This window comes from Harpia harpyja, chromosome 1, assembly GCF_026419915.1.
Source record: "Harpia harpyja isolate bHarHar1 chromosome 1, bHarHar1 primary haplotype, whole genome shotgun sequence".
NCBI lineage: Eukaryota > Metazoa > Chordata > Aves > Accipitriformes > Accipitridae > Harpia > Harpia harpyja.
Window position 1 is genome coordinate 23,912,138 of NC_068940.1, and position 22,389 is coordinate 23,934,526.

General features: G+C 42.0%; 1 long non-coding RNA gene across 1 annotated transcript; it reads left to right on the forward strand.

Annotated features, from left to right (window-relative positions):
• Window positions 1-114: 114 nt before the first annotated feature.
• Window positions 115-20,989, forward strand: LOC128139197 (uncharacterized). Its single transcript, XR_008234273.1, has 4 exons — window positions 115-147; window positions 10,646-10,721; window positions 12,342-12,440; window positions 18,165-20,989. It is a non-coding gene; the product is annotated as an uncharacterized LOC128139197 (long non-coding RNA).
• Window positions 20,990-22,389: the final 1,400 nt, after the last annotated feature.

Sequence of the window (22,389 nt, forward strand, 5' to 3'; positions counted from 1 at the left end):
GTGACCGCCGACCGACCTTCACCCCTGCGGGCGTTCGGGCGTCAGGCTGTAGCTTTGCGGGCTGCCACGGACGGCTGCCGTTGTCACGGTGACCGTGGGAGGATGAGGGGCGAACTTGCCTCCCAAGCGCCGGGCCAGCCCGAGCAGGTAGGCAGAGCCGACGTTAAAAGTCCTTGCCTCAGCCCTTTGCACCCCCGCTGCCTGTTCGCTCCGTTTTGACGAAGTAAAAGGACCCTCGGGGCTGACGGCAGCCGAAATTCCCTCAAAATACAAACCTGAGATTCATTGAACCTACCTCCTAATTTTAACGGAGGTTTGCCCAGGGTGCAGGCGAAAAATAGGTTACTTTTTAAGGGAATCGGTCACGGCGCCAGCCCAGCAGACTCATTCCAGGCAAACTTCGCCAAAGGAAAACAACCTTAAAGTTCCTGACGAGCCGCTTAAACCTTGTCACAGGCAATATTCAAGTCTGGCTGCGCGGTCACCTCTGTTGAAAGTACTGAAAGTACGCTATTTGGCCATCAGAACGTTTCAAGAGATGCAGATATATCCCCATCCTTTAATTTTGTTGGATTCGGGATAACTTGAAACACTTTGTTGCTTTAGACCTTCATGTAGACCTGTCGTTTACTTTTCAGTCCCTTACACTTAACTGTACCCAGCGCGAGGAAATACAGGAACTAGCATAGGACTGTTGTCCCAAAAGCGGGATGGTTTACCCGGTGTGTGAAACGCCAATATACGCATCAAGCAGAGGTATTTTATTCCAATTCATGTTTGTGCAAAGATGGGGGCTAGGTCGTAATCCACAAAGCTAGCACCCCTCGTACCTAAACGGGCAAGCAGTTTATACAGTTCAGTTATAGATACTTAATTTCCAAAGTTCTTCTCCAAAACTATTATTGGTAGTCGCTTATCTACCACAGTTTCTATTGGGTTAAAGTTTTCCCCGCTTCGAATGAAAGGTACAGTGTTCTTTTATTCTACAGTGCATGCTCAAGGAGAGTGGGGGGGTAAGTCTTTTCCATCTGGAATTGAGTCTGTGGTCGTGATCTCCCCCTGCCACCTTTATCTTTACTCCAGTTATCAAAGATCTTTGCTGACTTCATGCCTATTAGCAATTATTCAACTTTTGGGCGGCTCCTGGGGTGGGATGTTCCCTTCTTATCAGTCTGTTAGTTCTTCTTCAGGGGCACAGTCCTTAGCAAGGCATGCATTGGTTATACAGAGGGGATCTTGTTTGACAAGACCTTTGGTGGCCTTTTTAAGGTGGCTTAAGTACATCATTTCTTAAGTACATCAGGATAACCTTAAGAGATAGAAGAATATGATAATACGGAGAGCACAATATGACAGTATGGAGAGCAACTTCCTTAGTATAGATGAAAAGTAATCATACGAAGGCTATGTTCAGTTTAATTTCACTTATGCCAAAATAAAATAAAATGTCTAGAAGTCACTGCCAAAGAGAACTGAGAAATAGAGGCTTTCCAGAGGCAGAAGTCAGAGCCAGTTTGATTGCTAATCTACTAATAAACTCCTTTATGCAAGGAGATGATTGATTTTATCAGTAAATATGTCTAGTTACCTTATCAGAATAACAATATTTTGTGTAGGTTAGGGTAATTTTACATTGTTAATAACAAAATAAAAGAAGAGATACCTTCCTAGATATGGTTAAGCTGTATTTTGACCTGCTGTTACCTTCGAATCTTCTTTGAAAATTAGTCGCTGAATTTACAGAAGCAAACCTTTCCTAACTTACATAATGGGTGAGCTACCTGTTGGGTTTTTAAATAACACTCTGGTTTTTAAATTTGAACACTTTCTGTTCACTTAATTACTAGACTTACATGTTCAGTATTGCTGTAAATCTCTATTATTATAAATCTCTCATGAGATGTCATTTCCTATTATTGTTTATTTATCCAACATATGCGCATTTGAAAATTCAACTTACCTTTTAAAAAAACATATGTTGCTATGAAGGCTTGAATTTTGGGAGGTGGATTGCCTGAACTCTTCTGGTTCCCTGGTGATTATGATTTTTCTTTTTACTTATTGTCCATGTGTTCGCTATTTACAAAAACAAATTACTCTTTTTTTTGTGTGTGCATGCGTGAATGGTAACGTATTGGTCAGTGGTGAATGTATTGTCCTTTGCATGCTATCACAACGCAGACACTCTCTTAAGTATTAGAAACTATACCCATCTTACAGGTCTTACTGGAATATTAAGTCTCTCTCTTCATAATCCTATTAATTAGCTAATTTTAGCATGGCAGGCTGAATACCTAGTCCCAATAGAATTGTTCTCTGACTAAGGCATGAGTCCAGGATGTCTGGGTTATGTGTCCCTTTTTGCCAAATTACTCAACCTCTTTGTGTGTCACTTTTTCCTTAAAATGGGAGTAGCACATGGAGTGTTTAAGGATATTTAAAGTTAGGAAAGGGCTTTGAGATCCTTGCATAAAAGATGCCCTAGAAAATTACCACCTTTAGACTTTATAGGTTCTTATCCATGAGTGGTTTATTTCCAAAATACTGTAGAGTTCCAGGTACCTACCTGTGTATACACATCATTTTCAGTATGTTTTATAAACTGAAAATAAAAACCAACCCTAAATCTCCTTGAATACATCACAAGCTTATGCTACACTCGGTTTTGAATTAAAAGGGTTTTTCTTGCTTTTGAATTAAAAGAGTTTTTCTTGCTTTTGAATTAAAAGGGTTTTGAATGAAAAGGGTTTTGAATTAAAAAGGGTTTTATACAGAGATATGGCTGGAGATGTAGAGGTAAGCGAACTGATGCTAGGCACTGGGAAGCCCATGTAAATTAGCCCAGACGGAGAGCCCCAGGGATGTGGTTATACCAATATTTCCCACAGCTCAGAGTGCGTTCTCGCAGTGCACACCCGGGCACAGGTACTGGGCTCCCACGGGTGTCCGCGCTGGCTCCCCACTGGGGTTTAAGTCCTCTTGCTTCCAGTGGGGCCTGCAGGAATGGGGATGAGCACTGGCTCTTTCAGCCCCTGCCTTCAAGCTGTTGGGTTACACTTAATTTAAAATGCTAGCTTATTTTAGGGAGAGTTTGTATCAAAGCTGTTCTGTAACATGCTGAGGTGTGGTGTTTAACCTATGTTAGCTGGGAATGTCAGCTTGGCTTGTATGTCATACCACCGAAAATCACCTTATTCTTACAAGCAGAACTCCATTATGTTAGTTGTAAACCAATTTACGTGCTTTATAGTACCGTTAAGCTTTAATTTAAGTTTGGAGAAGTCTTTAAGAAATGTAAGAGGTATGAAAATACCAACAAGTGAATATAACACCAAGGTTAATGAAGACTGCAAAGCGTTGATGAGTTGAATTGCTGACCTGGAGAACAAGCTCAGATCAAGAAGCTGAAGGAGCAGTGGGGATGGGAGCTCTGCTATCAAAGCTATTTATCAAAATACATTAATGATACAATGCATAAGATATCTGAAGTATTGCTACAGTTTTATTTGCCCATGGGCCAAATCCTGTTGCTATTTTCACAACAAAGAAAGAAAAAAATGTGTTTACCTGAATGGGAATAGTAGGATTAGTGCATTCTCATGGGGAAATGAGAAGAATGCAGAAACACAAATGCTGGTTATGCATATAGATGTAAATTTGATGGGGAAGGTAATTCACTTTCCCATGTTCTTTTTTGCCATTTGGTATCCGGTGAATATTATCCAAGGACTTAAAGCCCTGGAAAAATGCGGGCAGAATTATTAATTGTTAGTAAATAATTTCTTATTGTTTCTGAATTGATCAATTTCCAAATAGATCAACCCCAAAGTTGGTTAGCTAATACAAATGTAGATTATCCCCCCAAAAAAGCTTTTTTTACTAATCTTTTTACTAACATTATGCACTATAAATAATTCAGCCCATTTGCAAGAACATGAAGTGAATTTTGACCTCCCAAAAGTAAATTTAAATTTGCTCCTGGCATGAATAAGAATACAATTAAATTAATAGCAAGAAAATCACATTCCCTAATATAAAGCAGGATCTGGACTTTATTATCCCACACAGCAGATGAGCTGCCTTAACCACCAAACTGTTGGTTCTTTTGGCACATGTCTTCCTCGTTTCCACTGACACCTTATTCTGGACTGAAAATATAATTAAATACACTACACTTTTTTCTTTAGTGTATGCTTTAGAAAAAGCATTTTGTCCAACGAAATTTTTTTTGAAGCTTCTTGCAAGTTTCTAATCCTGTGACTAGAACTATTGAAGTGAATCTCTGTTTTAAACCTTTTGGTTACAACATGCCTGGATCTTGCCTTTGTCTCAAATGCGCATTTTTTTTCACATCGCTGTAGGAGGTCCCCTGCTGCTCCTCAGTGCTTGGAAGAACAGCTGGGGGGATAGAAGACACGCAACCTCCCCCCACCTCATTCTGCTCCTAGGCATGGATCGAGTCAGCTGGATCCAACACTCTGCATCTTCCTGAGCAGACCTCAGAAGTAGAGTAGCTATGCTTTTAGGTGGCTTTGGGCAAAATCTGTTTGTTTGCTCGTTTGTTTGTTTTTAATGCCGAGCCCCTAGCACTTCTTTGCACTTAACAGAAACTACCAGAAGTACTAGTAGAGTACTCTGGCTTCTTGCTGAAGTAGTGCCTGTCAGTGGAGGTGATATCTGGCTTCTAGAGGAATCCTGATAAGGCATTCTTCCAAGAATTGTATATCATATTTCAAAGGTAGCTGTGATCCCTTTGGAGATGTAGTTAGAGCATGAGGATGCCCATGCCGGGTCAAGTCCAGAGTCCACCCATGGAGCCGGTGGCCAGGGGAAGGCACGCGATTTGCTCTCTGCGTCGGGGTCTTCGTCGCAGCCTTCCTCCCTGCCCGGCGTGCAAGTCACACACAGCCACGTGCTGGCCGTTGCCTGCGCCGAGGCCCGCCGGGAGACGGGGCCACATCTTTGGCTTGGTGGGAGGGCTATTTGGCAAGGAGACCACCTAGGAGCTGCCCAGCAGCCTCCGTAGGGCACCTTCTTCTGCAAGCTCTGCGGGCTCCACATCTGGGATCCCCCGGGGAAACACAGTGGGGCAGGGGAAACAAACACTGCCTCTGTGAGCGGTGACAGACCCACCCTGGGGAAGCCTGACAAGACGCTTTCGCTTTGCTATCATAATTTTAAAGAAGAAAAAGTAGAGGCAGAGAGTTGAGGGAGACCTTCATCCTCCCTGCCTTACTGGAAAACTTAGAAACAAACATTGCAAACGTGCAAACCAACCAACTGCATTTTCAGTGTCAGGTGAGGTGTGACACCTGTCCTGTAGTTTTAATTAAATGGATGGATTATCTTTGGACTGGACTGATGTTTTCAGTTGATTTTAAACTCCACACTGAAATTCTTATTTCAAAGCAGCAAGACTGTATTTGCCCTCGGGTATAAAAGCCTTTGGATCCTCTTGTAATGGGAGATAAAATAGGGAAAAAAGATTGTCATAAATACTTCTCAAACTCTGTGATTAATAACCTGATTTTAGTTTTGAGGCCAACATGCTAAATTTTAACATGAGATCTGTTGCAAGGGATAACTGACCCCAGAAGAGACATGAGGGATTATTAATGGATGCCTGTGATCTGCTTGCCTCGTTTTTCCGAGCCTTCAAGTCCAGAGATTGAAATTCAGAGGAATTTTCCAGATGTTGCCATCATTGCACATCAGCTTGCAAGGTTCTTAGGTGACTCCTATGCTTGATTTATTATTACTTCATCTTTTCTATTTTGCTTATTACTCTTACTTGTGTACTTTTGTATTTTCTTTCTACAGTCGATACCCCAGACTCATTTTTCAAAGGCAATCCTTTTGCTTGCTTCAACAGTAATAGGTCACAGCCTCCTACTGCCTTTTGAGTTAAACACAGATTTCTGCTTTACAACTTTGGTCCACCTATAACTGAAAAATAGTGAATTTGACACATGTAGAACCCTTGTATTCACAAATAAATAATGAAGTGGCTGGTTACTCAGCCAGCATGCAGCAAATGCTACAATTTAGACAGCATGGGTAAACTTTTTTTTCCTCTGTACCATCTTTACTTTTGTAATTTCATGTGGAAGTATTTATCTTGGATAAATTAGTAGCCGATTGGCTCTTTAGTACTTCATATTTCATAAACGCTAATGCAAATATTCCTCAATTGCTCTAGAAGCTCTTAGCCTGATTACTAGCTCCACTGGCTATAGAGAAGAGGAGGGGATTATTATTTATAGTTTTAGTACTGGGGAAAACTCCAGTTGCTAGTCTCCTCAACACAAAATCCTAGCATAGCTAATCCAGTGGGGGTGGGGAGAACAACCTTACTGCATTTCCAGCTGCAGTCTCTAAGAAATCACAAAATCAGCAACGGTGTTTGCTATAAACAGCGACTATACAAACAGTATAACAGTAAGTGTTCCTCTGTTGCCTCCACATTTGTGAGAGTTCCAGGGGAACAATTTCTCCCAAAAGGGACTTCATAAAGAAATTTGATTTGTCTTGGAAAATGTTATCTATTGAAAAACATTTTGTTGTGTATTGAAAATAAAATTTTAATATAATAAATTTTTTTTTTTTCCAGTTAAGTGAACAAGCTCTTGTTTGAAAAATAAACTTGATGGCTAGGAAACTTTGAGAGACAGAGCTTGGTAGTGGTCAGGATTGGTCTTCTAGCAACATAGCTGCTTTTAGATGTATTGAGAACTTGGATAAACTTGTGTCAACATCCGAGAAGTATTATTTCTACATAGGATGGACTGTTCACAGAGGTTTTTGTGCTTCCTTTCCCTCAGTTTTTCCCATCTTACAGTTGAAAACTGAGTGCATAGGAACTATGGGGTTTTTCTCAGAGCTGAAAGATCAGTACATTTCCATGTGGGCTTTACCACTGGATTTTTTTGTTATTTTTCCAGCACAGACCGCCTAGATACCTTAGACTTGGTGGTTGCTTGTGCTGCTATAAACATCTGGCAGGGAAGTCTGCTGAAGGAGAGTCATTACTGTGTGATGACAAAATTAAAGACTGCACAAATGGAGAAAATTAAGGTTGCCGGGGTTACCTTAAGGCATTTCCTGTCCGCTCCGTGCTTTGCTCTGCAGACTGGTTTGTTCATTTTGATATGGCATCTGTATGTACGTAAGCTTCAAGACTTTAAAACTGCAAACAGAACTATGTCCTAAAGTGAAAGGTCCCAAAGATAATTCTCCCCCTCTTTTTTTCATGCAACAGTTTCCCAGCTGTTCTCACCACGGATGAGGAGCCGGTGCTGCAGAAAGCAGCTGCATCGGGAGGCTTGGTCTATCAAGAAGATTCAATAAAGGATTAGGGCCTGTCAGTGAAGGAAGTTGTTTTTCTCTGTCTTTTCTTTGCTTAGGATGAGTTGCAGGAAAGAGTATCAGCTAAAATTTTAGGTCTTTAGGTTTGTCAGGGACACCTTTGCAAACAAGGTAATCTTTCCTTTGAGGATCCAACTATGTAAATGGATGCAGGGACGCAGCATTGAAGGCCTAATCCTCCCACACATCTTACTAAGTCCCCGTGGGAGTCAAGTGTGTCTGGCAGTGTGCCGGCAGACCTTCTTAGGGAGTTGCCCAAGGTCGGGAGGAAAATCACTGGCAAACTCGCGTGCAGAATTCGGGTCTCCGCTTCCCGCATTGCATAGGCATACATCGCTTTTGGTGATGCGGATGCACTGTTAGGGTTAGGCAGTTCAAAAAGCATGGTAGGTCGCTGATCCTCATAAAAATGCATGCATTATGCTCAATTAGACATGTTGTAGATGATATTATGAACAATGTAGAACGTTAAGCATGGGCATAAATCCCTGCAGTGTCATAGAACTGCACACAATGAACAACTGAATTATCTTCCACTCCAGATTTTTATGGCCTGAAGACCATGTTTGTTATTCATATATATTTTACACATCTTAGCAATGCTTGAAATAGAAGGCAGAAAGTGGGAAGAAGGCTGACAGATTTTTTTCCAACATGCACATTTTAAAATGTTACTGTAATTTCTGTTTAACACACCATCCTGACACAGTGGCTACTCAGACGGGTTTTGCCTTGTCTATGCCAGTGTACAATGCTTTTTGATAGATACAGTTTCCACACTTTTTTCCATCAATTTCTTCTCTTGGAGAAATATGATTAGTATTAAAGAAAAAACAAAGTCAATATAGCACACAACCATCTTGGTAGGAGCTTTATTATTGCATTTTCTGATTTGACTTTAGTTGGTTATTTTAACAGTAAGTTAGTCTGGGTTTTGTATATGATACATCAAAGACATCTTTTCAAAAAACCCCAAACCTTCAAAAAAACCCACTTTTCTGCATTGTTGTAAAGGCTCGACATAAATTGGACCATGATTCACTTTTGTCAAATTTTCCATTGACGTGAAGGGGACTGTTCATGTGCTTAACACTGAATGTATGTTTACTCTGAAAAATCGAATCAAAGATTAAAAATTAATATGGCTTTTTTGTATTGATTTATTTTCGTCTGACCAATTACACCCCGGAGAAACTAATTCACTGAAATTACGTTATTCTGTTATGCCAGTTTGTGCTCTTTCTCCTAAAAAATCATCTGTAGATAAGCTGGTGGTGAAAAAGGCATACTATCGCTACGGGGAAATTATCTGAGCTTTGCTAATCCACTTGGACTAAGGTCGTATGTCCAACAAGCTGTGTGTTCAGTGGATGTTTACAGTCTGAATAAGTGCTTTCTATGAAAGGTTAAAATTGTAAATCAGGCAGATGTGGCTTCCATTTTAAAATGGAAGGTGGCCTGTAGGTTCTTTGAAATGCTTTTCAACATCAGACCTGAAAATGGGGTCTGAGATCTTCTGGTCTGCAGAGACTTTCCCTACTGTTTAATTACTGCTAATCACACCAAAACAGAGCTAGTGTCATGAGCATTCATTTCACTTTGTGAAATCCTGGACTTGTGAGCACGGACTTTGATGATGTGCAGTGCCCCTGCACTAATTGCAAGGGAATTTCAAAAGCAATTTTAATTTGCTCCTTGGCTATGATCGTACACAGCTGTTGTAGTTCTGCACCTGTACAATCTGTTTTCAAGTGCCAAATTCTGCAAGTCCTGGCTTTTGCAGCCCTGGATTCTGGGGTTTCATTGCTAGCTATTAGATTTATTTAACCCTTGCTAGCTATTAGATTTACTCAAACTTTTCAATACGGCTTGATCTTCAACATTTTCAGAAAGCTACAAAAATCTTAAATTGTGAGTATTGGGAAGACAAGATGAGGTGTAGCTCATCCAGGTGTAAATTACATAAACTGTATCACTTTTTTTGTTGACGTTTCATTAAAGCGTGGGCAGGTGTTAAGCAATACGACTGAGTCACGCAGACAAGATGTGCGGAGTGCGCTGTGCTTGGAAATTGTTTGGCTGGCTAGCGGTGGGAGTCCTGCCGCCGTGGTGACTCGCTGGCACTGGGCTGCACCTACTGGAGTACTGGCTGCTAACACGTAACTGGTCCTCCCCCTTGGCTTCCAGGTCCCCTGACTCTATGTGAAAAAAAATACTATGTTAAATATCTTTTCTTTCCGTGTTAGAAATTGAAGGAGCCATGTGTGTGGTTACTCTGATATATCCTCGCTGAGAAGAACAATTCCCTTCTGTACTGTGCCATGCAGTACAAACTGGGCAGGAAAATGCAAAGTGGATCATCAGAAGGACTAGATTTCCGAATGAGCTGGCTTAAAGCTGCCTTAAAGAAGGCAGAAATCCTTTCTCCCGGGGTTGCGGTGGCCAAGGTGGGACAGACTGCCAGTGCCTCCTGGGAATCTGCATCAGTATAAACGAGTGTCAGGACAGGGGTTACACCACATCCCAGATACACCATTTCTCCACCCAGAAGGTTAGCGCAGACACTTTCACTGTTGGGTTAAGCCAGTTTGCTGGCCTGCAAACTTGTGTGTATCATGAATTGTCCCATGTTTGCTTTTGCTGACTTTTCTGCAGGGGGCAGTTCAGTGATAATGTAAAATAGAACAGACAGAAATTAGGAGTCATGAGCCTTAAAATTGCAGCTGAGCCAATGATTATAGTTGCCACTCAAAGCAATATGGCCCAGTATGAAGGGATGTGAGGAGTCACAAAAAGGAGGGAATGATGAAGCAGGATGAGTTGAGAGAAGGGAATCTGGGCAAGGAGGTGTATATGTATCGATATTTCCTCACGTAGAGCTTGTATGTAAAATTGCAAGTAAGGTGGAAGTTAACAGATCTGTAATTCCATTGGGATTTTAGTGAATCAGGCTTCTCTCCTGTGGTTTATGACATTACCTGAAGCTTTTGATAGAACGGCAACCCTGTAATTCACAGCTGGTTGTAATTCATGCATGATATAAATATGTCAAGGGCTTTCAAAGGTACTGTAAACTATAAGAGCACCATTCAAAATGTAAAATAAAAATCTTGACATTGTTTATAATTGGACAAGGTACTGGCATCCATTAATTTTCATAATATATGGGGAAGATGAAAACTCGTATTTAGATGTTAGGTGCACATGTAAACATACATGGCGAGTATCATTTCTTAAGATCATTCTGTGCTAAACAAGAGTGTCTAATTTTTTTTTGCAGATCTATATCTGTGCATCTCATTGCATAGATTGTTGCAGCTCATCCGTGCATCGTGAGATTCTGAAGCATCACAAAGGTACGTATTCCAGCAAACTAGAGTATTTATATATAACAAACATAAAGGACATCTGTCATGCTAGCTGTCACCTAGCAATAAGCAAAAGCAGTAAATAACTGATCTGGGAATGGGTCAGTGGGTATTTCATTGTCCCTGAGCCCAATCAATAACAGCTTGTTTGCTGTATCTCTTGACATCTTCCCTGGAGTCAATGGTGTGCTTTATTGACCTTAATAACTACTATAATAAATCCAGTAGAAATGAAAAAAACTCTGCTTTCTAATGAAAATCTGATAGCTTCTCTATCGTACTGTCCTATGTAAAGAGCTATGTTCATTCTGCCCTGTCCCCCAGGACGTTGTCATTAGATATGTTGCAAGATTATGAACTACCACAGAATTTTTTATTAGGTTCATCTCGTAGCTTTTCTATACAGTGGTGTTTCTCCCAATCTCAGTTTTGATCGTTAATAAATTGAATCCCGTTTGCTTCTGTCTTTTATTTTTATGACTTCTTTAACTGAATGGATTTATCATCGGGGAAAAAAGTGTAAGTGAAAGAAAACTAGGTCCCCATTGTACCTGATCACTTTTCTGTTTAAGTAAAATTAGGTGATCATCAAAAGTCTTATTCAGAGATCAGTTCCCCCATTCTCACTGCATGAGTATCAGCGCAGGAAGCAGCTCTGAAGTGCACATTTTCCATCGCTGCGTAACTAAAGTACCTAAAGCTATTGATTTTGAGAGATCTTTTAAAACATAGTTTACCTTCAGAATTATTTGGTCTCCAAGTCATTAGGTATAAGTATGGTGGTACCAGTTTTGAGATGTGAATGTTTAAGGGCTGTTTCAGAATTTCTATATTGGCGGTGTTTTCTTCATTTCACCCTAGTTTAGTAGAAAGAGACCATTTGCTGATTTTGTATAAAGTCTGTACTTACAGACTTTAAAAATGTGTTGTTCTTTGACCGTCACTACTTGGATGACCTATTCATGTCTGTAGATCTCAGTCTCGTTGCCATCTCTGTAGACTGTGAAGCTCCTGACAAAGCACAGCTCTCTAAAGAAATGCCAGCTGCTTCACAAGCTACAAGTGTACTTACGTGCTACTATCAGGAATATTCAGTACTGACCCTTCGTGGCAGGCTTCCAAGCAAAAACTGGATTGTATTTAGAAGCTGGGTTGCACCTTGTTAAGTGAAAAATCTTCCTAAATACTTCATTTTGAAAGATTTCAAAAGCTTAATACTGCCAGCAGTTGAGTCAAGAAAACATTTGCTGGTTTGTATTTCTCCATTGCATAACGTCCAAGTTTGAGTCAGGCTAATTAGACATAATGCACCCTTTTGGGCTGCTGTTTTATCATGGTGATCATAAAGACCAACTGCAAAAGATGTCATGAGATTAATGTACTGTGAGCACTGATGCCATTCTGTCAGCATTTCAAATTTTGCTACAGAGCAACATATAGATAAGTCTAAAGCTGAGGTCAAAGCAATTTGACAATAAACTTTTACAAAATGAAGACAATATTCTCTTTGTTGGCCTGTTTCTCAAGATGAGAATGCCTCAGTCTCCATTCTGTTTCCTGCTGGCATTATTTTTTGGAATATCAATTCTGCCTTTGTGAATTTTTTAGGAATAGTGTAAGACTGGAAGAAGAAAACTTCATGAATGGATCTGATGTAGTTTGGACAAAAGATGCTGGGGGAGGACTACAGAGGAAGAAGTGGTCACTGTGAGTGTCCTGATCATGCCATCCATTGTATAGTCTGGGTAATTTAAGGTCACTCAGAAAACAAAATCTCCCATTCCCCCAAAACCAAAAAGAAACCATTTTGACTGGCAGTTTTAAAGCAGTAGAGACCTCTTAATTAGAAAACACTCTTGGTATGTATGAACTGGGAAGCCTTACGGCAAATTTATGCTCTTACAGACCAACCCACTCCCTTGCTGGGCCAGCACAGCATTGCACTTTGCGGTGGCACCACACTGTCACATTGCACGGCTTAGGGAGCAGCTCTCGGAGCTCAGGTAGGTGCAGAAGAACACCACGGGACCCAGAGTGTAGCACAAAACCTTCCTCTTCAGGGGCTCCAAACTGCAGCACAGAGGATAGGCATGGCTTAGCCAGAAGTGAAAGGATTTGTGGATTTGCCCTGCTCATGAAGCAGCGTGCACTAACGAGCAGTTGCAGACTGAGGCTTCAGCAGCAGCTACTCGGCTGAAATTGGAGCTACTTTCCCACTGCATCGCTGTTCAGAGTGCAGTCCAACTGTTTCACTGTAATTTGTCTCTCAGTTACACAGCTGTAAATCCCAGCACATTTCTAACAAGACTGCGGGAGTAACTTCCAATTAGATAAAAATAGCATTGGGTGTATTTCATAAACATTGTTATCTACTGTAAACATTTAAAAAAGGAAGGATTTGAAAATTAACATTTTAAATTGCTCACACATCACTTCAGGTTCCTGGGTTTTATTGCTAAACAGTAGTTAGGCGTTTTAAGGGCCACCTTAGGCAAGATTACTGTCACTCGATCCAGTTCAGTGAAGACTTAAGCACAAGCTGATCTTCATGCAGCTGAGACATCATACCAAGCCAGACGTGTAGTGTGAAGTGCGAGTCTGTGAACCGCTGCCCGGGCTGCCTGCTGTTGCGTATGCACGGGACTCCCTGCCTTAGCAAGGGCTCCAGGGAGTTCCAAAGACCCACTCACAGGGCAATTTGGAAACCAAAGGTATGTAGTAGCAAAAGTAACAAAGAGGCGGAGGTGAGCATGTGAGGAATGAGAAGAAAACCCTAGGGGTGCTTCACCAGGTTCCTAGCTTGGGAGCATCTTGAGGCCATCTTTTCACTGCATGCATAACTAATTTGCTCAACAGAACCCTGCTCAGACTTTTCAGACAATTAACATTTTACATCTAAATATGGAAACCTTTTTGTTTTTAAAGTTTCTTCAACTTGGGTCCTTTTAAAATCACTTAGACTATTAAGAATTACTGAATGTTGCTACACAATTAAAATTGAAAAATGCATACTTTTTCTGTACGTTTAGTTATGCTTTTAAAGCCAGATCGCTATCTTGCTGAGGTCAGGCCATGTATTGGGAAAACATAAAATGACAATTCTGACTGAAGTACTCTGACAAGGAGAACTCTTTATCATCTCACTGTTGGGAAGGTCCATTTCCTACATGCCACATACTTAGTGCAGCATGAAGGCAGAAGAGGCCTTACAACTGCTACCCCATTTCAGCAGCATCAGCGTCACACAGTGGAGACGTTGCAACGATTGTGACTGCTAGAAGGTCCCAGTAAACATCAAGCACAGTGGTAGAAGAAGGTGACTTTCAGTACAAGGTTTGAATTATTTATCTCCTTTCCCTAAAGGCAGGTGCTTTCCACAGCAGTAATCCTGCCACCTGAGTAATAGGAAGAGTTGAATTTCTAATCAAGCTAAAACACCCAAGTGTAAACACAGCGCTGAGCCTGAAATGTGCAGCCCTTTCACCAATCACTTCCTGGGAACAAAAGAAAAACAACTGCAAGTGTGTTAGCATTGTGCAAAGAGAAGGGGCAGGAATTTACGTGAGAGAGAGAATCTGAAGGTAGGCTAGATGGCTGCAAACAAACCATGCCAGCGGGCTCCTCAGCTCTGCTCCTCGGACCACGGGTGAGGTCTGTCTGTGCCCACGGCTGACAAATCCCTCCTTGCAGGGATAGGGTGAAGTGCCGACTTGCAAAGCCAGTCCTTGGTCTGACTGGTGTGAAGGGACTCGAAGGCTGCCGAAACCCTGATCGTTCCCTGTTAGAAAGTCTCGCCGGTAGCTGGATAACCTCATGAGATGATAACTTGGTCCCTTTTAGAGAGTCCTAACTTGAGCGCTTCGCTGCCCGTGTTTCTTAGTGTTGCAACAAATGGCAACTGGATCTGGAAGCTTCCTTATGTAAAGAAAAGGGAAGACCTTCCCTGGTTCTAGGATTATTGGCTCAGGATGGGTCCCAAACCACAAGCACTTCAGTCATCAAGTGAGTCAGTGTCCTCTGAGGATGCCATTAATAACAGGAAAGACAAAACACACAACCCTAATTTAGCACACATTTTGTTCTTAACACACTCAGCTTCATCTTTTGACGTTTATTTTTTTAATGTTGGCTTTTTCCCTGCGAAGGGATTCACCTGTTTTTCTGAAGATAAGAGGAAACCTTCTCCCAACGCTTCTAGACAAAAGCTGATTCACTAAGTGACCTTACAGAGCTGAACTACTTGTCCCTTTCAACTAGTAAAGTTCGTTTAGGTCAGTCAGCAGCAAAGGCTGCTTTGAATTCAACCAGACATTTTTATTTTTAGTCAGGACAAAATATCCTCCAGATTTGTTGTCACCACGAAATTTATTCTAGATCAGACTTCAGAGATTGCTTCTCCCAGCCAAGGTAGAGTCATGCTGCCAGATTAGCATTCAGTAGAGCAACAGAGGCTGCAGTGCTTCACCTGTGCACAGAGCAAGGGCTTGATTTCCTGCAGTTTTTACTCTGATAACTGTGACTAGGAGGAATACCACTATTCGGCTCACCCTCCAGATGTCAGCTGGCTCTTCTGCCAGATTTCCCTCCATCTAACTTGATTCTGCTGGGATTTTCACACAAATACGTTGGTCTTGGCTTCCTCTCTGAAGAGGTTTCCACTTGCTTTTGAAGTTTTTAAACTTGGAGGAGAATTTTTGCTAGATGCAGAAGGAATTAGCTGTGCTGCCGGGTTTCTAGAAGGCTTTGGAATGCTTCTAAGTAAAAATCTCTTGCAAAGATTCAGTAGTTTTCTTAATGGAAAAAATTACTGACATAATAACTGAAGGGCAAAACCCACGTATACTGCACTGTTGTATTCAAACTTCTGCCCGCATACACAAAGAAAATCTTTCCAGTTGTGGAATTCTGAAGGAGTTAGGGAAAAAAAAAAGAGAGAAAATAAGGGTCACTAGTCACTATATTCCACTGTATCTGGAATTCTACCTATTTGCATCAGCTGGGCAGAAAAGGTGTGAGGTCCTGGTAGTGCACTTGCTTGGATGCATCCCCACAGGTGTTAACTGTTTCGAGAAAGATTTTGCAAAGGTCCAAATGCAAGTTATTTCCCAGTTTCCCTTTGAAAGCCCATTGGAATTAGCGGGCTCGCTACTGTCACGTTGTTGAAAAATACCTGTTTTGCTGCTGTGTTTGTTACTCAGATGTTAACGACTGTATTTATGGAATTGTTCTCTACTTCATTTTCTGTTTACAGTTTGTTGCTGCATCCTGTGTAAATCCTGTAATTCATTGCAAAAGAAAAGAATAAGCATTGCTACAGTTTTATGGGTGCTAGGGGAATGGTATACGGTAGAGCAGTTGGGATAAGAATCAAGGGAAATAGAAGATACGGTCTTATATATCCTTCAACGAGCCTGGAACTAAACATCACTACCATGTCTTTCCAGTCTACTAATTGTCATATGCTGCAAGTGAAAACAAACACCAAATATTGCTACAGGCAGAATGCATGCCAAGAACGTAGCTAGCACTGGGCTTGCTAACTTCCCCAGCTTCCTCTAACATCTCAAGCTGAAGTGCTTAGTATCTGTGTACACAAAACAAAGGTTTTCCTATTTCTAAATGGGGACATAAACTACCTTAGCAAGCCTTTGATTCTATTCCGGGACAACAAGCTGATGTAAGCCAGGAACTTTGCTTTTGTTTATACCAAAGAAATAGCATGTTTATTCACTTGAATGCATTCAGTAAATAAGCAAACCTATAAAGTTATAGTTCAACGGAGACCTAAACACATCCTAAAATTATACACGAATAAGATATTAAAGCATAACAAGTGTATTTGGGCAAAAATTTAAGCTACCAAAATTGAACGGATCACATCAATGCAATACCAGAGAAGGTTTTGAGAAGATTTCAGGCAAGATTTGTTAAGTAGTAAATGTGATTATGAAAGGATACAATGACCAAATTTCATTTTTGTATTATTAAATGCAGTTTTTAACACACTTCCTAGGAACATCTGCCTCTATAATGTGTAGGCTCACAGCATTCTGAGTGTCTCACTAAGACTGTGACATTGTCATTTAAGTCCTCCCAGAGTTTGTGGGAAATTCTGTCTGCTTTGAAATGAGTATTTTGCTCTCCTGTGCTACGATGGGATTGCTTGATTTCAAACACAGGAAGGAATCTAGGGGCAAAGGGGAAGAATATTTCTTCCCATGGCAGATGCATGGAAAGAAACTTCTAACAGATGGGCACTCACGGACAGTATTAATTAACCCTCAGGCTGATAAAGTCTAAATATCTGAAAGGTATAAACTTTCCCTGAAGTGCAAGAGGCTGTGAAGGTTCTTCCTCCTGGCTCTTTGAAGTTGTGACCTGGTACGAGGAATAAATGCTAGCAGCAATGCAGAGCACCCTTGTCGTTGCACCTCTCTCTGTTGCAAAAATATTTGTTTGCAAGGTATTTATCTGAACCTGCTCAGGGAATTGGTCCAAATCAAACCTTTTCTCTGTCAAGTTTTTGTTTTAAGAAAACAAAAACAAAACCAGAACTCAAACCAAAAGAAAAAGTTTGGATCAGTTCCCCCATCCCATTTGCCGCACTGACCCATGGCGACAGAATGGCTAAGCTACACAAGCAAATAGTGCAGGGAAATAGGAGCGTATCCGTAGAGTGAAACATCATGCTGGGGACCCATTGTCCATCCTAGGCGCCCTTCAGGAGGCTGTACTTCAGACTAGCTCTAATCTCGTCCTATGTCCCAATCACCCTTTAGCCAGCAAGAGTGTTTCTGCAGCGTGTTTTTTATCTTCATTTCCTATGGAGGGCACGCAGTTTACATGCTCTGGGACTGCTCCCCAGCGTGAGCCGAAGCACGAGAAGTGGGAGAGACCTGGAAACTCACTTCTAAGGTGCCGAGCTACAGTGCTAACGTACCCTTTGCACATACCACAGCTGAGGGAGCAGTAAATGGTGGGGATAGAGCATGGACATTGTTTAATCTGGCCTGACACCGCAAGTGAGAAGGCAGCCTTTGAATTATATTTGCTGACTGAACAGCTGCAGTGGCTTAAGGTATGACTGGCCCTCGCTGGGGTTTGCTGCCCTTTTACCGAAGCTTTTTCCTTCCGTAGCACCGCCAGTGGCAAGCAAAGCGTGGGTGTTCCTTGTTTGCCTCAGTAGAAACAAGGATGACCTAGTTTAAATTGCTAGGGGAAGTGTTTTGAACTAACCTGGTTTACGCGGCACCGAGGCAGCAAATGTGCCCTCGTGGGTTCCCCCGCTGGGCTCTGCTCTGGGGGTGGTGACCTTCAGAGAGGGGTAGCAATGTTCTGCACAGCTCTGTCTACCTGATAGATGAACATGTGCATAAACTGTGACTGCAGGGTTTGCAACGAGAAGTTGCCTTTAAACACGTCTTTAAACAGGCTTCCTGGGTGAAGACAAGGAAAACACATTCGCAGTCTGATTCAGAAGAAGATGAGAAGAGCTTTCATTGCTTTTTATGCTTTTTCTTATGCTTTCCCACTGTCTTTATCCCTTAGCCGATTCTAAGCTTTTTGATAGCTTTTGTCTGCCACTCCTCTGTTTTTCTTCCAGCAGATATCTTCATGTGATAAACCAATGTTCTTGTACAATACAACTTTCTCTGTTGGTATCTTCTCTAAAAACTGATAAATAGAATTAAAATTAATAGGTTGCACGTAAGAGAAGAAGAGCCGGATTAAAAGATGCTGGCAAGGAAGAAATGCAGCAGCGGTCTGAAATGAGATGAAGGGTTGATGAGGCTCAGCCAGCCAAGGGTGACAGAAGCTGCACGTAGGGAACGTGAGCCTGCCGCCACGAGCAGTGGTGCTGCCTGGAGGGACCAGAAGGAAGCAGGTCGCTTCATGATAATGAGGGATGGAGTGAAGACGCAGCCTAAGGATCATAAGCAAGGGAGAGCAAGGCAATGCCTGGGGGGCTGAGTAGAATTCAGGAAATAGGTAAAAATATGGGGAGGTAGAAAGCTGTCCATCTTCATATGAGTGCTGTCAGCTGTTAAATCAAGAGGTGGCTCGGCATCATGGGGAAAAAAAGGCTGAGGTCTGTGAAACTGTATTTCGAAATCTTGTAATAGAGACCATTTTCTTATGTGGAAAATAAAACTTAGAATCTCCCAGGTAGAGGTTCTGGTCAGAACCCAGGTATAACAACACGTACTTAATGCACTTCGCCAGACCCTAAGATGAGAGGGTTAAATGCACTGTCGTATGGCAATCCAGCTCCATGGTAACAGTTTTGGATTTGTACATCCCAAACAAGGAATCGGCCTCCTGGTTTGGATATGTGGTCAGCCCAGCAGCACGGAAGGTATCACATCCATGGTGTCTGTGATTCTTGTGTGGGACCACTACTGCTGTTATTTTTTTCTCATCCAGGACTCCGTAAAAGTACTTGCACTGAAACTACAATCAAGGGAATTAGGGTGTAAGGAGGTCAAAGTGATGGAAGAAGCTGTTGGGATCCAGAAGAGAGAGGGAGGCTGAAGAAGCCAAGAAAGTGTCTCCCAGCTGTTTTTTCTTCCTTCCTACTGGGAGGTTGTTTACATAAAAAGAAAATGTTGAAATGCCTTTATGTTACAGTAGCTATAAATGAAGCTGTTAGAAAAATCTGCCGGCTCTTCACTTTTTATTTATTTATTACTCCTAGAGGATAATAACTAAAGTTCATCTGTGAGCATGAATAATTCATTTGATCCATTGCTTGTCACGCTTAAGGGCTAGGCTCGTCCTGGCAAGACGTAGTTCAGCATAACAGGACCTAGCGCTGAAGCACCTCGCATCTCACGGAGTTCACAACTGCTAGTCAGACACTTAGCTCCCGGTACAGCACACGGGGAGAGCTGGCTTACTACAAGCAGGATTCAGAAAAAGAGAAAGACTGTCCAGCCCTGCTGTTGGGTATTCATTTGAAGAGAATCCATTCATTATTTTGAAAGCTAGGACCATGACCTGGAACTGGCTTTGAAACCTGAGTACATGCTTGCGAAGGAGTTACGATGGACAAGAACGTGAGGAATCTGGGTTTTTTGCTCTGCACAGATAGTGACAATTTTGGCTGGAGCAATCTTTTCTCTCATTGTATCCTTCAAAACTTGCATGGTAGCAAATTGTACTCTGTGCTAGCAGTCTGCCTGTACGCTGTCACCCGCTACAGAAATAAATATTTGCTTCTCCATTAATGCCTTCCGCTTGAAATCTGAGGTTTTGTTGGACAATGTCAATGCCAAACATCTTGTCTACCAAAAGTTAGTTAGGTGAAACCTTAGTGGAGCTTGCAAGTGCAATAGCAGCCCCGGAGAACAAAAACAAGTAGTGGTTAAACTCCTCTTTTGGAGTAAGTTTAAAGAAACAGGAATTCTTACCAGAAATGCAGACCATATGCAAAGCCACTCTGAAAATGAAGTATACCGTGGACAAAGACCCCATGGGGAAAAATCTGAGAGCAAATTTTAGAGAGAGTACTGGATGAAATGAGGCCTGGAGCTGTGAGCAAAGAAACACACTGCCTCATTTTGGTGAGAAGAGAACTTTAATTTAGGCTCCTTTTACTTAATAAGATTGAATTAACTGAATAGATCATTTAATTCTTTGACTGAAAACAATCCACATGTCTGACAGAAGGGGTAGCAGTGCTGTGGGGTAAGGCAGGTAACCTGCTTCAGAGCAGTCAGTAGGGAAGGAAAGCTTCTCCAGAGGGTGATGCAGAGGGAAAGCTTTTGTGCAATAAACCTTTTGTCAGGCGTGCAAAAGCTAAAATCAGTCACTTCAATGATACCTCTGTGGAAAAATGGCAACTCAAAAATCAGGTAAGCCAGGCAAGAACAAAGCATCACATACATGTAATGAAAACTCATCAGCCTTTTTAAAAAATCACAGAATATAAAGGTTTTTAGCACAAAGATGCTCCCCACAGATTTTGTATTAAGTTTGGGGCAATTGAACGAGTCTTTGCCTATTGAACGGGGAGCAGGATTTGTGAAATGCACAGAAACCATCATCACGAACACTTAAGACCCAGTAAAGAAGTGGGACTTGCAACAGAACAACCTGTTTGGTTTCAAACACGGTTACTGTCACGGTCCCGAGGGCACCGCCAGCCCTGACCGTCCCTGACCACCCGCCCCCCTGGGGCTCCCCCCACCTTGCCCATGCGTGCTCGGGGTACTGAATGAATTAATGGTTCGTTGGGATGCAGTCATGTCTGTGAACTTTGTAATAAGTAAATTAGTAATAAGTAATAAGTAAATAAGTAAAGCCAATCTAGCAAATGCCGAAGCTGTACTGCACGGAGCAAGAGAGAGGCTGGGGGAAAGGGGCCCTGTCCTGGTTTCGGCTGGGATAAAGTCAGTTTTATTCTTAATAGCTGGTATAGTGCTGTGGTTTGGATTTAGTATGAGAACAATGTTGATAACACACTGATGTTTTAGTTGTTGCTAAGTAGCGTTTATCCTAAATTAAGGATTTTTCAAGCAAGCAGGTGCATAAGAAGCTGGGATGGAGCACGGCCAGGAGAACTCACCCGAACCAGGCAAAGGGATATTCCATACCATAGACCGTCATGCTCAGTATAGAAACTGGGGGGAGTTGGCCGGGAGGGGGGGATCGCTGTTCGGGCATTGCTCAGCGGGTGGTGAGCAATTGCATTGTGCATCACTTGTCTTTTCTTGGCTTTTATTTCATGCTCTTTTTGTTATCTTCTTTTCATTACTATTATTTTATTTTATTTTTAAATTTCAATTATTAAACTGTTCTTACCTCAGCCCATGAGTTTTACTTCTTTTTTCCAGTTCTCTCCCCCATCCCACTGGGCAGGGAGGGAGTGAGCGAGCGGCTGTGTGGTGCTTAGTTGCCGGCTGGGGTTAAACCATGACTGGCCCGCTGGCCAGCCACCTCACCTCACCACCGACCACCCGCACAAGGTGGGGAAGACCTTTCTGGCCAGCAAGGAGGTGTCTCATCGTGGACATGGAGGTGAGCCTTCGGTCCATTCCTGGTCCTCACCCGGGCTGAAAACTGAGCCGGCCTGCATGTGAGCAGCTTCAAAAGGAAGTAATTTACCTTAGGCACACAATCGGTGAAGGAATTTCTACCAATTAAAAGAAAATTGGAGCTGTGTAGAACTGGCCAAGTCCCCAGATGTTCATAGATGTAGGGAGCTTTGTACAGCATATCTGTGGGGTTTTCCAAATTCCAAAACAGTTGCATAAAATGAGTAAGAAACTACTTTGGGGTCATTTTCAGAGCGGGAAAAGGAAATGCTGTGTTTCAAAACCCCTTTCCTATGAGACACGGATGCTAGCCCTTACAAACTGCGAGCAGGACTGCCACGAGAAGACAAAGAAGGAGAGAAGGAAGCAGCTTGTTGGAGTGACTGTACAAACTGCTCTTCCCTTCCCCTCCGCTCCCCAAATCCCTCTTCCTAGACCCCTCCTGCTCGTGCTTCTTTGCAGTTGTTCTAAATCCTAATAAAAGTCTTAAGAGTTATTCAGTCTTTTGCAATACATGCACACCACAAGAGAATACTCATTCTTTCTGCAATGTATTTTTAGGCTGCATAAAACTGGTCCTATTCTGTTGGTAAGGGTTTCTTGTCATTTACTGAAATGCT